This window comes from Hydractinia symbiolongicarpus, chromosome 11 (assembly GCF_029227915.1).
Source record: "Hydractinia symbiolongicarpus strain clone_291-10 chromosome 11, HSymV2.1, whole genome shotgun sequence".
Taxonomy (NCBI): domain Eukaryota; kingdom Metazoa; phylum Cnidaria; class Hydrozoa; order Anthoathecata; family Hydractiniidae; genus Hydractinia; species Hydractinia symbiolongicarpus.
Window position 1 is genome coordinate 15,775,145 of NC_079885.1, and position 14,100 is coordinate 15,789,244.

The 14,100-nt window shown below is 40.6% G+C and overlaps 25 non-coding genes across 25 annotated transcripts; all 25 read left to right on the forward strand.

Annotated features, from left to right (window-relative positions):
• The first annotated feature begins 107 nt into the window (after window positions 1-107).
• On the forward strand, window positions 108-226 carry LOC130617938 (5S ribosomal RNA). The gene has a single exon (XR_008979013.1). It is a non-coding gene; the product is annotated as a 5S ribosomal RNA (ribosomal RNA).
• A 450-nt stretch (window positions 227-676) lies between these two features.
• LOC130615210 (5S ribosomal RNA) lies at window positions 677-795 on the forward strand. The gene has a single exon (XR_008976300.1). It is a non-coding gene; the product is annotated as a 5S ribosomal RNA (ribosomal RNA).
• Window positions 796-1,245: 450 nt separating this feature from the next.
• On the forward strand, window positions 1,246-1,364 carry LOC130615212 (5S ribosomal RNA). The gene has a single exon (XR_008976302.1). It is a non-coding gene; the product is annotated as a 5S ribosomal RNA (ribosomal RNA).
• A 450-nt stretch (window positions 1,365-1,814) lies between these two features.
• On the forward strand, window positions 1,815-1,933 carry LOC130615213 (5S ribosomal RNA). The gene has a single exon (XR_008976303.1). It is a non-coding gene; the product is annotated as a 5S ribosomal RNA (ribosomal RNA).
• Window positions 1,934-2,383: 450 nt separating this feature from the next.
• On the forward strand, window positions 2,384-2,502 carry LOC130615615 (5S ribosomal RNA). The gene has a single exon (XR_008976702.1). It is a non-coding gene; the product is annotated as a 5S ribosomal RNA (ribosomal RNA).
• A 450-nt stretch (window positions 2,503-2,952) lies between these two features.
• On the forward strand, window positions 2,953-3,071 carry LOC130615332 (5S ribosomal RNA). The gene has a single exon (XR_008976422.1). It is a non-coding gene; the product is annotated as a 5S ribosomal RNA (ribosomal RNA).
• Window positions 3,072-3,521: 450 nt separating this feature from the next.
• LOC130617950 (5S ribosomal RNA) lies at window positions 3,522-3,640 on the forward strand. The gene has a single exon (XR_008979026.1). It is a non-coding gene; the product is annotated as a 5S ribosomal RNA (ribosomal RNA).
• Window positions 3,641-4,090: 450 nt separating this feature from the next.
• On the forward strand, window positions 4,091-4,209 carry LOC130615215 (5S ribosomal RNA). The gene has a single exon (XR_008976304.1). It is a non-coding gene; the product is annotated as a 5S ribosomal RNA (ribosomal RNA).
• A 450-nt stretch (window positions 4,210-4,659) lies between these two features.
• On the forward strand, window positions 4,660-4,778 carry LOC130616125 (5S ribosomal RNA). The gene has a single exon (XR_008977208.1). It is a non-coding gene; the product is annotated as a 5S ribosomal RNA (ribosomal RNA).
• A 450-nt stretch (window positions 4,779-5,228) lies between these two features.
• Window positions 5,229-5,347, forward strand: LOC130615216 (5S ribosomal RNA). The gene has a single exon (XR_008976305.1). It is a non-coding gene; the product is annotated as a 5S ribosomal RNA (ribosomal RNA).
• Window positions 5,348-5,797: 450 nt separating this feature from the next.
• Window positions 5,798-5,916, forward strand: LOC130615217 (5S ribosomal RNA). The gene has a single exon (XR_008976306.1). It is a non-coding gene; the product is annotated as a 5S ribosomal RNA (ribosomal RNA).
• A 450-nt stretch (window positions 5,917-6,366) lies between these two features.
• LOC130615218 (5S ribosomal RNA) lies at window positions 6,367-6,485 on the forward strand. The gene has a single exon (XR_008976307.1). It is a non-coding gene; the product is annotated as a 5S ribosomal RNA (ribosomal RNA).
• Window positions 6,486-6,935: 450 nt separating this feature from the next.
• Window positions 6,936-7,054, forward strand: LOC130615219 (5S ribosomal RNA). Its single transcript, XR_008976309.1, has one exon. It is a non-coding gene; the product is annotated as a 5S ribosomal RNA (ribosomal RNA).
• A 450-nt stretch (window positions 7,055-7,504) lies between these two features.
• On the forward strand, window positions 7,505-7,623 carry LOC130615220 (5S ribosomal RNA). The gene has a single exon (XR_008976310.1). It is a non-coding gene; the product is annotated as a 5S ribosomal RNA (ribosomal RNA).
• A 450-nt stretch (window positions 7,624-8,073) lies between these two features.
• On the forward strand, window positions 8,074-8,192 carry LOC130615221 (5S ribosomal RNA). Its single transcript, XR_008976311.1, has one exon. It is a non-coding gene; the product is annotated as a 5S ribosomal RNA (ribosomal RNA).
• A 450-nt stretch (window positions 8,193-8,642) lies between these two features.
• LOC130615375 (5S ribosomal RNA) lies at window positions 8,643-8,761 on the forward strand. The gene has a single exon (XR_008976465.1). It is a non-coding gene; the product is annotated as a 5S ribosomal RNA (ribosomal RNA).
• A 450-nt stretch (window positions 8,762-9,211) lies between these two features.
• Window positions 9,212-9,330, forward strand: LOC130615617 (5S ribosomal RNA). The gene has a single exon (XR_008976705.1). It is a non-coding gene; the product is annotated as a 5S ribosomal RNA (ribosomal RNA).
• A 450-nt stretch (window positions 9,331-9,780) lies between these two features.
• LOC130619863 (5S ribosomal RNA) lies at window positions 9,781-9,899 on the forward strand. Its single transcript, XR_008980600.1, has one exon. It is a non-coding gene; the product is annotated as a 5S ribosomal RNA (ribosomal RNA).
• Window positions 9,900-10,348: 449 nt separating this feature from the next.
• On the forward strand, window positions 10,349-10,467 carry LOC130617067 (5S ribosomal RNA). The gene has a single exon (XR_008978146.1). It is a non-coding gene; the product is annotated as a 5S ribosomal RNA (ribosomal RNA).
• Window positions 10,468-10,916: 449 nt separating this feature from the next.
• LOC130617080 (5S ribosomal RNA) lies at window positions 10,917-11,035 on the forward strand. Its single transcript, XR_008978158.1, has one exon. It is a non-coding gene; the product is annotated as a 5S ribosomal RNA (ribosomal RNA).
• Window positions 11,036-11,485: 450 nt separating this feature from the next.
• Window positions 11,486-11,604, forward strand: LOC130615337 (5S ribosomal RNA). The gene has a single exon (XR_008976426.1). It is a non-coding gene; the product is annotated as a 5S ribosomal RNA (ribosomal RNA).
• A 450-nt stretch (window positions 11,605-12,054) lies between these two features.
• On the forward strand, window positions 12,055-12,173 carry LOC130617155 (5S ribosomal RNA). Its single transcript, XR_008978232.1, has one exon. It is a non-coding gene; the product is annotated as a 5S ribosomal RNA (ribosomal RNA).
• A 450-nt stretch (window positions 12,174-12,623) lies between these two features.
• On the forward strand, window positions 12,624-12,742 carry LOC130616889 (5S ribosomal RNA). The gene has a single exon (XR_008977968.1). It is a non-coding gene; the product is annotated as a 5S ribosomal RNA (ribosomal RNA).
• A 450-nt stretch (window positions 12,743-13,192) lies between these two features.
• Window positions 13,193-13,311, forward strand: LOC130616052 (5S ribosomal RNA). The gene has a single exon (XR_008977137.1). It is a non-coding gene; the product is annotated as a 5S ribosomal RNA (ribosomal RNA).
• Window positions 13,312-13,761: 450 nt separating this feature from the next.
• Window positions 13,762-13,880, forward strand: LOC130617092 (5S ribosomal RNA). Its single transcript, XR_008978170.1, has one exon. It is a non-coding gene; the product is annotated as a 5S ribosomal RNA (ribosomal RNA).
• Window positions 13,881-14,100: the final 220 nt, after the last annotated feature.

Sequence of the window (14,100 nt, forward strand, 5' to 3'; positions counted from 1 at the left end):
TAAACACGACCTATTTCGGATAATCCAGTCAAGAAATATGACCTTTAAAGTTTAAACCATATTCGATGTAATGTGCTAATAAATCGTAGATATCTGCCCGTTTGTTTGTCTACGACCATACCACGATGAACACACCTGTTCTCGTCAGATCACGGAAGTTAAGCATCGTTGGGCCGGGATAGTACTTGGATGGGGGACCGCCTGGGAACTCCCGGTGTCGTAGGCTATTGACTTTTTCACGTTACATTATTTATCATTACGACTGGGACGTATCTTTTTTACGCAATAGCCGCTGAGTAAATCAAGAAAGAGACATGATTAGAAGTTGCTTTCCCTTCAAAACGGCTACGATCTGGCAGCAATAAATGCGCCAAGTCGCAAATGAATGGATTACGAGCGTCAGAAAAAGAAAATGGCGATGTAGTAACTTTGCTAATTAACTTTGTCATATGAAAATTAAGTCGGAAAGCACCCTAGATTTCCTTCGTTGGAACTTTTTACCGGAAATCATAAAGCGCATTATTGTTGTCAAGAATCGATAGCGCTTAAAAAGAGCTGTCAAACGCACATAAACACGACCTATTTCGAATGATCCAGTCAAGAAATGTGACCTTTAAAGTTTGAACCATTTTCGATGTAATGTGCTAATAAATCGTAGATATCTGCCCGTTTGTTTGTCTACGACCATACCACGATGAACACACCTGTTCTCGTCCGATCACGGAAGTTAAGCATCGTCGGGCCGGGATAGTACTTGGATGGGGGACCGCCTGGGAACTCCCGGTGTCGTAGGCTATTGACTTTTTCACGTTACATTATTTATCATTACGACTGTGACGTATCTTTTTTACGAAATAGCCGCTGAGTAAATCAAGAAAGAGACATGATTAGAAGTTGCTTTCCCTTCAAAACGGCTACGATCTGGCAGCAATAAATGCGCCAAGTCGCAAATGAATGGATTACAAGCGTCACACAAAGAAAATGGCGATGTAGTTACTTTGCTAATTAACTTTGTCATAATAAAATTAAGTCGGAAAGCACCCTAGATTTCCTTCGTTGGAACTTTTTACCGGAAATCATAAAGCGCATTATTGTTGTCAAGAATCGATAGCGCTTAAAAAGAGCTGTCAAACGCACATAAACACGACCTATTTCGAATGATCCAGTCAAGAAATATGACCTTTAAAGTTTGAACCATTTTCGATGTAATGTGCTAATAAATCGTAGATATCTGCCCGTTTGTTTGTCTACGACCATACCACGATGAACACACCTGTTCTCGTCCGATCACGGAAGTTAAGCATCGTCGGGCCGGGATAGTACTTGGATGGGGGACCGCCTGGGAACTCCCGGTGTCGTAGGCTATTGACTTTTTCACGTTACATTATTTATCATTACGACTGTGACGTATCTTTTTTACGAAATAGCCGCTGAGTAAATCAAGAAAGAGACATGATTAGAAGTTGCTTTCCCTTCAAAACGGCTACGATCTGGCAGCAATAAATGCGCCAAGTCGCAAATGAATGGATTACAAGCGTCAGACAAAGAAAATGGCGATGTAGTTACTTTGCTAATTAACTTTGTCATAATAAAATTAAGTCGGAAAGCACCCTAGATTTCCTTCGTTGGAACTTTTTACCGGAAATCATAAAGCGCATTATTGTTGTCAAGAATCGATAGCGCTTAAAAAGAGCTGTCAAACGCACATAAACACGACCTATTTCGAATGATCCAGTCAAGAAATATGACCTTTAAAGTTTGAACCATTTTCGATGTAATGTGCTAATAAATCGTAGATATCTGCCCGTTTGTTTGTCTACGACCATACCACGATGAACACACCTGTTCTCGTCCGATCACGGAAGTTAAGCATCGTCGGGCCGGGATAGTACTTGGATGGGGGACCGCCTGGGAACTCCCGGTGTCGTAGGCTATTGACTTTTTCACGTTACATTATTTATCATTACGACTGTGACGTATCTTTTTTACGAAATAGCCGCTGAGTAAATCAAGAAAGAGACATGATTAGAAGTTGCTTTCCCTTCAAAACGGCTACGATCTGGCAGCAATAAATGCGCCAAGTCGCAAATGAATGGATTACGAGCGTCAGACAAAGAAAATGGCGATGTAGTAACTTTGCTAATTAACTTTGTCATATGAAAATTTAGTTGGAAAGCACCCTAGATTTCCTTCGTTGGAACTTTTTACCGGAAATCATAAAGCGCATGGTTGTCGTAATTAATGGATAGCGCTTGAAATGAGCTTTCAAATGCACATAAAAACGACCTATTTCGGATGATCCAGTCAAGAAATATGACCTTTAAAGTTTAAACCATTTTCGATGTAATGTGCTAATAAATCGTAGATATCTGCCCGTTTGTTTGTTTACGACCATACCACGATGAACACACCTGTTCTCGTCCGATCACGGAAGTTAAGCATCGTCGGGCCGGGATAGTACTTGGATGGGGGACCGCCTGGGAACTCCCGGTGTCGTAGGCTATTGACTTTTTCACGTTACATTATTTATCATTACGACTGTGACGTATCTTTTTTACGAAATAGCCGCTGAGTAAATCAAGAAAGAGACATGATTAGAAGTTGCTTTCCCTTCAAAACGGCTACGATCTGGCAGCAATAAATGCGCCAAGTCGCAAATGAATGGATTACGAGCGTCAGACAAAGAAAATAGCGATGTACTTACTTTGCTAACTAATTTTGTCATATGAAAATTAAGTCCGAAAGTACCCTAGATTTCCTTCGTTGGAACTTTTTACCGGAAATCTTAAAGCGCATTATTGTCGTAATTAATGAATAGCGCTTGAAATGAGCTTTCAAATGCACATAAACACGACCTATTTCGGATAATCCAGTCAAGAAATATGACCTTTAAAGTTTAAACCATATTCGATGTAATGTGCTAATAAATCGTAGATATCTGCCCGTTTGTTTGTCTACGACCATACCACGATGAACACACCTGTTCTCGTCAGATCACGGAAGTTAAGCATCGTCGGGCCGGGATAGTACTTGGATGGGGGACCGCCTGGGAACTCCCGGTGTCGTAGGCTATTGACTTTTTCACGTTACATTATTTATCATTACGACTGTGACGTATCTTTTTTACGAAATAGCCGCTGAGTAAATCAAGAAAGAGACATGATTAGAAGTTGCTTTCCCTTCAAAACGGCTACGATCTGGCAGCAATAAATGCGCCAAGTCGCAAATGAATGGATTACGAGCGTCAGACAAAGAAAATAGCGATGTACTTACTTTGCTAACTAATTTTGTCATATGAAAATTAAGTCCGAAAGTACCCTAGATTTCCTTCGTTGGAACTTTTTACCGGAAATCTTAAAGCGCATTATTGTCGTAATTAATGAATAGCGCTTGAAATGAGCTTTCAAATGCACATAAACACGACCTATTTCGGATAATCCAGTCAAGAAATATGACCTTTAAAGTTTAAACCATATTCGATGTAATGTGCTAATAAATCGTAGATATCTGCCCGTTTGTTTGTCTACGACCATACCACGATGAACACACCTGTTCTCGTCAGATCACGGAAGTTAAGCATCGTTGGGCCGGGATAGTACTTGGATGGGGGACCGCCTGGGAACTCCCGGTGTCGTAGGCTATTGACTTTTTCACGTTACATTATTTATCATTACGACTGGGACGTATCTTTTTTACGCAATAGCCGCTGAGTAAATCAAGAAAGAGACATGATTAGAAGTTGCTTTCCCTTCAAAACGGCTACGATCTGGCAGCAATAAATGCGCCAAGTCGCAAATGAATGGATTACGAGCGTCAGACAAAGAAAATGGCGATGTAGTAACTTTGCTAATTAACTTTGTCATATGAAAATTAAGTCGGAAAGCACCCTAGATTTCCTTCGTTGGAACTTTTTACCGGAAATCATAAAGCGCATTATTGTTGTCAAGAATCGATAGCGCTTAAAAAGAGCTGTCAAACGCACATAAACACGACCTATTTCGAATGATCCAGTCAAGAAATATGACCTTTAATGTTTGAACCATTTTCGATGTAATGTGCTAATAAATCGTAGATATCTGCCCGTTTGTTTGTCTACGACCATACCACGATGAACACACCTGTTCTCGTCCGATCACGGAAGTTAAGCATCGTCGGGCCGGGATAGTACTTGGATGGGGGACCGCCTGGGAACTCCCGGTGTCGTAGGCTATTGACTTTTTCACGTTACATTATTTATCATTACGACTGTGACGTATCTTTTTTACGAAATAGCCGCTGAGTAAATCAAGAAAGAGACATGATTAGAAGTTGCTTTCCCTTCAAAACGGCTACGATCTGGCAGCAATAAATGCGCCAAGTCGCAAATGAATGGATTACAAGCGTCAGACAAAGAAAATGGCGATGTAGTTACTTTGCTAATTAACTTTGTCATAATAAAATTAAGTCGGAAAGCACCCTAGATTTCCTTCGTTGGAACTTTTTACCGGAAATCATAAAGCGCATTATTGTTGTCAAGAATCGATAGCGCTTAAAAAGAGCTGTCAAACGCACATAAACACGACCTATTTCGAATGATCCAGTCAAGAAATATGACCTTTAAAGTTTGAACCATTTTCGATGTAATGTGCTAATAAATCGTAGATATCTGCCCGTTTGTTTGTCTACGACCATACCACGATGAACACACCTGTTCTCGTCCGATCACGGAAGGTAAGCATCGTCGGGCCGGGATAGTACTTGGATGGGGGACCGCCTGGGAACTCCCGGTGTCGTAGGCTATTGACTTTTTCACGTTACATTATTTATCATTACGACTGTGACGTATCTTTTTTACGAAATAGCCGCTGAGTAAATCAAGAAAGAGACATGATTAGAAGTTGCTTTCCCTTCAAAACGGCTACGATCTGGCAGCAATAAATGCGCCAAGTCGCAAATGAATGGATTACGAGCGTCAGACAAAGAAAATGGCGATGTAGTAACTTTGCTAATTAACTTTGTCATATGAAAATTAAGTCGGAAAGCACCCTAGATTTCCTTCGTTGGAACTTTTTACCGGAAATCATAAAGCGCATGGTTGTCGTAATTAATGGATAGCGCTTGAAATGAGCTTTCAAATGCACATAAACACGACCTATTTCGAATGATCCAGTCAAGAAATATGACCTTTAAAGTTTGAACCATTTTCGATGTAATGTGCTAATAAATCGTAGATATCTGCCCGTTTGTTTGTCTACGACCATACCACGATGAACACACCTGTTCTCGTCCGATCACGGAAGTTAAGCATCGTCGGGCCGGGATAGTACTTGGATGGGGGACCGCCTGGGAACTCCCGGTGTCGTAGGCTATTGACTTTTTCACGTTACATTATTTATCATTACGACTGTGACGTATCTTTTTTACGAAATAGCCGCTGAGTAAATCAAGAAAGAGACATGATTAGAAGTTGCTTTCCCTTCAAAACGGCTACGATCTGGCAGCAATAAATGCGCCAAGTCGCAAATGAATGGATTACAAGCGTCAGACAAAGAAAATGGCGATGTAGTTACTTTGCTAATTAACTTTGTCATAATAAAATTAAGTCAGAAAGCACCCTAGATTTCCTTCGTTGGAACTTTTTACCGGAAATCATAAAGCGCATTATTGTTGTCAAGAATCGATAGCGCTTAAAAAGAGCTGTCAAACGCACATAAACACGACCTATTTCGAATGATCCAGTCAAGAAATATGACCTTTAAAGTTTGAACCATTTTCGATGTAATGTGCTAATAAATCGTAGATATCTGCCCGTTTGTTTGTCTACGACCATACCACGATGAACACACCTGTTCTCGTCCGATCACGGAAGTTAAGCATCGTCGGGCCGGGATAGTACTTGGATGGGGGACCGCCTGGGAACTCCCGGTGTCGTAGGCTATTGACTTTTTCACGTTACATTATTTATCATTACGACTGTGACGTATCTTTTTTACGAAATAGCCGCTGAGTAAATCAAGAAAGAGACATGATTAGAAGTTGTTTTCCCTTCAAAACGGCTACGATCTGGCAGCAATAAATGCGCCAAGTCGCAAATGAATGGATTACAAGCGTCAGACAAAGAAAATGGCGATGTAGTTACTTTGCTAATTAACTTTGTCATAATAAAATTAAGTCGGAAAGCACCCTAGATTTCCTTCGTTGGAACTTTTTACCGGAAATCATAAAGCGCATTATTGTTGTCAAGAATCGATAGCGCTTAAAAAGAGCTGTCAAACGCACATAAACACGACCTATTTCGAATGATCCAGTCAAGAAATATGACCTTTAAAGTTTGAACCATTTTCGATGTAATGTGCTAATAAATCGTAGATATCTGCCCGTTTGTTTGTCTACGACCATACCACGATGAACACACCTGTTCTCGTCCGATCACGGAAGTTAAGCATCGTCGGGCCGGGATAGTACTTGGATGGGGGACCGCCTGGGAACTCCCGGTGTCGTAGGCTATTGACTTTTTCACGTTACATTATTTATCATTACGACTGTGACGTATCTTTTTTACGAAATAGCCGCTGAGTAAATCAAGAAAGAGACATGATTAGAAGTTGCTTTCCCTTCAAAACGGCTACGATCTGGCAGCAATAAATGCGCCAAGTCGCAAATGAATGGATTACGAGCGTCAGACAAAGAAAATGGCGATGTAGTAACTTTGCTAATTAACTTTGTCATATGAAAATTAAGTCGGAAAGCACCCTAGATTTCCTTCGTTGGAACTTTTTACCGGAAATCATAAAGCGCATGGTTGTCGTAATTAATGGATAGCGCTTGAAATGAGCTTTCAAATGCACATAAACACGACCTATTTCGAATGATCCAGTCAAGAAATATGACCTTTAAAGTTTGAACCATTTTCGATGTAATGTGCTAATAAATCGTAGATATCTGCCCGTTTGTTTGTCTACGACCATACCACGATGAACACACCTGTTCTCGTCCGATCACGGAAGTTAAGCATCGTCGGGCCGGGATAGTACTTGGATGGGGGACCGCCTGGGAACTCCCGGTGTCGTAGGCTATTGACTTTTTCACGTTACATTATTTATCATTACGACTGTGACGTATCTTTTTTACGAAATAGCCGCTGAGTAAATCAAGAAAGAGACATGATTAGAAGTTGTTTTCCCTTCAAAACGGCTACGATCTGGCAGCAATAAATGCGCCAAGTCGCAAATGAATGGATTACAAGCGTCAGACAAAGAAAATGGCGATGTAGTTACTTTGCTAATTAACTTTGTCATAATAAAATTAAGTCGGAAAGCACCCTAGATTTCCTTCGTTGGAACTTTTTACCGGAAATCATAAAGCGCATTATTGTTGTCAAGAATCGATAGCGCTTAAAAAGAGCTGTCAAACGCACATAAACACGACCTATTTCGAATGATCCAGTCAAGAAATATGACCTTTAAAGTTTGAACCATTTTCGATGTAATGTGCTAATAAATCGTAGATATCTGCCCGTTTGTTTGTCTACGACCATACCACGATGAACACACCTGTTCTCGTCCGATCACGGAAGTTAAGCATCGTCGGGCCGGGATAGTACTTGGATGGGGGACCGCCTGGGAACTCCCGGTGTCGTAGGCTATTGACTTTTTCACGTTACATTATTTATCATTACGACTGTGACGTATCTTTTTTACGAAATAGCCGCTGAGTAAATCAAGAAAGAGACATGATTAGAAGTTGCTTTCCCTTCAAAACGGCTACGATCTGGCAGCAATAAATGCGCCAAGTCGCAAATGAATGGATTACGAGCGTCAGACAAAGAAAATGGCGATGTAGTAACTTTGCTAATTAACTTTGTCATATGAAAATTAAGTCGGAAAGCACCCTAGATTTCCTTCGTTGGAACTTTTTACCGGAAATCATAAAGCGCATGGTTGTCGTAATTAATGGATAGCGCTTGAAATGAGCTTTCAAATGCACATAAACACGACCTATTTCGAATGATCCAGTCAAGAAATATGACCTTTAAAGTTTGAACCATTTTCGATGTAATGTGCTAATAAATCGTAGATATCTGCCCGTTTGTTTGTCTACGACCATACCACGATGAACACACCTGTTCTCGTCCGATCACGGAAGTTAAGCATCGTCGGGCCGGGATAGTACTTGGATGGGGGACCGCCTGGGAACTCCCGGTGTCGTAGGCTATTGACTTTTTCACGTTACATTATTTATCATTACGACTGTGACGTATCTTTTTTACGAAATAGCCGCTGAGTAAATCAAGAAAGAGACATGATTAGAAGTTGCTTTCCCTTCAAAACGGCTACGATCTGGCAGCAATAAATGCGCCAAGTCGCAAATGAATGGATTACAAGCGTCAGACAAAGAAAATGGCGATGTAGTTACTTTGCTAATTAACTTTGTCATAATAAAATTAAGTCGGAAAGCACCCTAGATTTCCTTCGTTGGAACTTTTTACCGGAAATCATAAAGCGCATTATTGTTGTCAAGAATCGATAGCGCTTAAAAAGAGCTGTCAAACGCACATAAACACGACCTATTTCGAATGATCCAGTCAAAAAATATGACCTTTAATGTTTGAACCATTTTCGATGTAATGTGCTAATAAATCGTAGATATCTGCCCGTTTGTTTGTCTACGACCATACCACGATGAACACACCTGTTCTCGTCTGATCACGGAAGTTAAGCATCGTCGGGCCGGGATAGTACTTGGATGGGGGACCGCCTGGGAACTCCCGGTGTCGTAGGCTATTGACTTTTTCACGTTACATTATTTATCATTACGACTGTGACGTATCTTTTTTACGAAATAGCCGCTGAGTAAATCAAGAAAGAGACATGATTAGAAGTTGCTTTCCCTTCAAAACGGCTACGATCTGGCAGCAATAAATGCGCCAAGTCGCAAATGAATGGATTACGAGCGTCAGACAAAGAAAATGGCGATGTAGTAACTTTGCTAATTAACTTTGTCATATGAAAATTAAGTCGGAAAGCACCCTAGATTTCCTTCGTTGGAACTTTTTACCGGAAATCATAAAGCGCATGGTTGTCGTAATTAATGGATAGCGCTTGAAATGAGCTTTCAAATGCACATAAAAACGACCTATTTCGGATGATCCAGTCAAGAAATATGACCTTTAAAGTTTAAACCATTTTCGATGTAATGTGCTAATAAATCGTAGATATCTGCCCGTTTGTTTGTTTACGACCATACCACGATGAACACACCTGTTCTCGTCCGATCACGGAAGTTAAGCATCGTCGGGCCGGGATAGTACTTGGATGGGGGACCGCCTGGGAACTCCCGGTGTCGTAGGCTATTGACTTTTTCACGTTACATTATTTATCATTACGACTGTGACGTATCTTTTTTACGAAATAGCCGCTGAGTAAATCAAGAAAGAGACATGATTAGAAGTTGCTTTCCCTTCAAAACGGCTACGATCTGGCAGCAATAAATGCGCCAAGTCGCAAATGAATGGATTACGAGCGTCAGACAAAAAAAATGGCGATGTAGTTAATTTGCTAATTAACTTTGTCATATGAAAATTAAGTCTGAAAGTACCCTAGATTGCCTTCGTTGGAACTTTTTACCGGAAATCTTAAAGCGCATGGTTGTCGTAATTAATGGATAGCGCTTGAAATGAGCTTTCAAATGCACATAAACACGACCTATTTCGGATGATCCAGTCAAGAAATATGACCTTTAAAATTTAAACCATTTTCGATGTAATGTGCTAATAAATCGTAGATATCTGCCCGTTTGTTTGTCTACGACCATACCACGATGAACACACCTGTTCTCGTCCGATCACGGAAGTTAAGCATCGTTGGGCCGGGATAGTACTTGGATGGGGGACCGCCTGGGAACTCCTGGTGTCGTAGGCTATTGACTTTTTCACGTTACATTATTTATCATTACGACTGGGACGTATCTTTTTTACGCAATAGCCGCTGAGTAAACAAGAAAGAGACATGATTAGAAGTTGCTTTCCCTTCAAAACGGCTACAACCTTGCTGCAATAAATGCGCCACGTCGCAAATAAATGGATTACGAGCGTCAGACAAAGAAAATGGCGATGTAGTTACTTTGCTAATTAACTTTGTCATATGAAAATTAAGTCTGAAAGTACCCTAGATTGCCTTCGTTGGAACTTTTTACCGGAAATCTTAAAGCGCATTATTGTCGTAATTAATATATAGCGCTTGAAACGAGCTTTCAAATGCACATAAACACAACCTTTTTCGGATAATCCAGTAAAGAAATATGACCTTTAAAATTTAAACCATTTTTGATGTAATGTGCTAATAAATCGTAGATATCTGCCCGTTTGTTTGTCTACGACCATACCACGATGAACACACCTGTTCTCGTCCGATCACGGAAGTTAAGCATCGTTGGGCCGGGATAGTACTTGGATGGGGGACCGCCTGGGAACTCCCGGTGTCGTAGGCTATTGACTTTTTCACGTTACATTATTTATCATTAGGACTGGGACGTATCTTTTTTACGCAATAGCGGCTGAGTAAATCAAGAAAGAGACATGATTAGAATTTGCTTTCCCTTCAAAACGGCTACAATCTTGCTGCAATAAATGCGCCACGTCGCAAATAAATGGATTACGAGCGTCAGACAAAGAAAATGGCGATGTAGTTCATTGCTAATTAACTTTGTCATATGAAAATTAAGTCTGAAAGCACCCTAGATTTCCTTCGTTGGAACTTTTTACCGGAAATCTTAAAGCGCATGGTTGTCGTAAAGAATCGATAGCGCTTAAAAAGAGCTTTCAAATGCACATAAACACGACCTATTTCGGATGATCCAGTCAAGAAATATGACCTTTAAAGTGTGAACCATTTTCGATGTAATGTGCTAATAAATCGTAGATATCTGCCCCTTTGTGTGTCTACGACCATACCACGATGAACACACCTGTTCTCGTCCGATCACGGAAGTTAAGCATCGTTGGGCCGGGATAGTACTTGGATGGGGGACCGCCTGGGAACTCCCGGTGTCGTAGGCTATTGACTTTTTCACGTTACATTATTTATCATTACGACTGGGACGTATCTTTTTTACGCAATAGCCGCTGAGTAAATCAAGAAAGAGACATGATTAGAAGTTGCATTCCCTTCAAAACGGCTACAATCTTGCTGCAATAAATGCGCCACGTCGCAAATAAATGGATTACGAGCGTCAGACAAAAAAAATGGCGATGTAGTTACTTTGCTAACTAACTTTGTCATATGAAAATTAAGTCTGAAAGCACCCTAGATTTCCTTCGTTGGAACTTTTTACCGGAAATCTTAAAGCGCATTATTGTCGTAATTAATCGATAGCGCTTGAAATGAGCTTTCAAATGCACATAAACACGACCTATTTCGGATAATCCAGTCAAGAAATATGACCTTTAAAATTTAAACCATTTTCGATGTAATGTGCTAATAAATCGTAGATATCTGCCCGTTTGTTTGTCTACGACCATGCCACGATGAACACACCTGTTCTCGTCCGATCACGGAAGTTAAGCATCGTTGGGCCGGGATAGTACTTGGATGGGGGACCGCCTGGGAACTCCTGGTGTCGTAGGCTATTGACTTTTTCACGTTACATTATTTATCATTACGACTGGGACGTATCTTTTTTACGCAATAGCCGCTGAGTAAATCAAGAAAGAGACATGATTAGAAGTTGCTTTCCCTTCAAAACGGCTACAATCTTGCTGCAATAAATGCGCCACGTCGCAAATAAATGGATTACGAGCGTCAGACAAAGAAAATGGCGATGTAGTTACTTTGCTAATTAACTTTGTCATATGAAAATTAAGTCTGAAAGCACCCTAGATTTCCTTCGTTGGAACTTTTTACCGGAAATCTTAAAGCGCATGGTTGTCGTAAAGAATCGATAGCGCTTAAAAAGAGCTTTCAAATGCACATAAACACGACCTATTTCGGATGATCCAGTCAAGAAATATGACCTTTAAAGTTTGAACCATTTTCGATGTAATGTGCTAATAAATCGTAGATATCTGCCCGTTTGTGTGTCTACGACCATACCACGATGAATACACCTGTTCTCGTCCGATCACGGAAGTTAAGCATCCTCGGGCCGGGATAGTACTTGGATGGAGGACCGCCTGGGAACTCCCGGTGTCGTAGGCTATTGACTTTTTCACGTTACATTATTTATCATTACGACTGTGACGTATCTTTTTTACGCAATAGCCGCTGAGTAAATCAAGTAAGGGACATCATTAGAAGTTGCTTTCCCTTCAAAACGGCTACGATCTGGCAGCATTAAATGCGCCACGTCGCAAATGAATGGATTACGAGCGTCAGACAGAGAGAATGGCGATGTAGCTAATTTGCTAATTAACTTTGTCATATGAAAATTAAGTCTGAAAGTACCCTAGATTGCCTTCGTTGGAACTTTTTACCGGAAATCTTAAAGCGCATGGTTGTCGTAATTAATGGATAGCGCTTGAAATGAGCTTTCAAATGCACATAAACACGACCTATTTCGGATGATCCAGTCAATAAATATGACCTTTAAAGTTTAAACCATTTTCGATGTAATGTGCTAATAAATCGTAGATATCTGCCCGTTTGTTTGTTTACGACCATACCACGATGAACACACCTGTTCTCGTCCGATCACGGAAGTTAAGCATCGTCGGGCCGGGATAGTACTTGGATGGGGGACCGCCTGGGAACTCCCAGTGTCGTAGGCTATTGACTTTTTCACGTTACATTATTTATCATTACGACTGTGACGTATCTTTTTTACGAAATAGCCGCTGAGTAAATCAAGAAAGAGACATGATTAGAAGTTGCTTTCCCTTCAAAACGGCTACAATCTTGCTGCAATAAATGCGCCACGTCGCAAATGAATGGATTACGAGCGTCAGACAAAGAAAATGGCGATGTAGTTACTTTGCTAATTAACTTTGTCATATGAAAATTAAGTCTGAAAGCACCCTAGATTTCCTTCGTTGGAACTTTTTACCGGAAATCTTAAAGCGCATTATTGTCGTAATTAATGGATAGCGCTTGAAATGAGCTTTCAAATGCACATAAACACGACCTATTTCGGATAATCCAGTCAAGAAATATGACCTTTAAAATTTAAACCATTTTCGATGTAATGTGCTAATAAATCGTAGATATCTGCCCGTTTGTTTGTCTACGACCATACCACGATGAACACACCTGTTCTCGTCCGATCACGGAAGTTCAGCATCGTTGGGCCGGGATAGTACTTGGATGGGGGACCGCCTGGGAACTCCTGGTGTCGTAGGCTATTGACTTTTTCACGTTACATTATTTATCATTACGACTGGGACGTATCTTTTTTACGCAATAGCCGCTGAGTAAATCAAGAAAGAGACATGATTAGAAGTTGCTTTCCCTTCAAAACGGCTACAATCTTGCTGCAATAAATGCGCCACGTCGCAAATAAATGGATTACGAGCGTCAGACAAAGAAAATGGCGATGTAGTTACTTTGCTAATTAACTTTGTCATATGAAAATTAAGTCTGAAAGTACCCTAGATTGCCTTCGTTGGAACTTTTTACCGGAAATCTTAAAGCGCATTATTGTCGTAATTAATATATAGCGCTTGAAACGAGCTTTCAAATGCACATAAACACAACCTTTTTCGGATAATCCAGTAAAGAAATATGACCTTTAAAATTTAAACCATTTTTGATGTAATGTGCTAATAAATCGTAGATATCTGCCCGTTTGTTTGTCTACGACCATACCACGATGAACACACCTGTTCTCGTCCGATCACGGAAGTTAAGCATCGTTGGGCCGGGATAGTACTTGGATGGGGGACCGCCTGGGAACTCCCGGTGTCGTAGGCTATTGACTTTTTCACGTTACATTATTTATCATTAGGACTGGGACGTATCTTTTTTACGCAATAGCGGCTGAGTAAATCAAGAAAGAGACATGATTAGAATTTGCTTTCCCTTCAAAACGGCTACAATCTTGCTGCAATAAATGCGCCACGTCGCAAATAAATGGATTACGAGCGTCAGACAAAGAAAATGGCGATGTAGTTCATTGCTAATTAACTTTGTC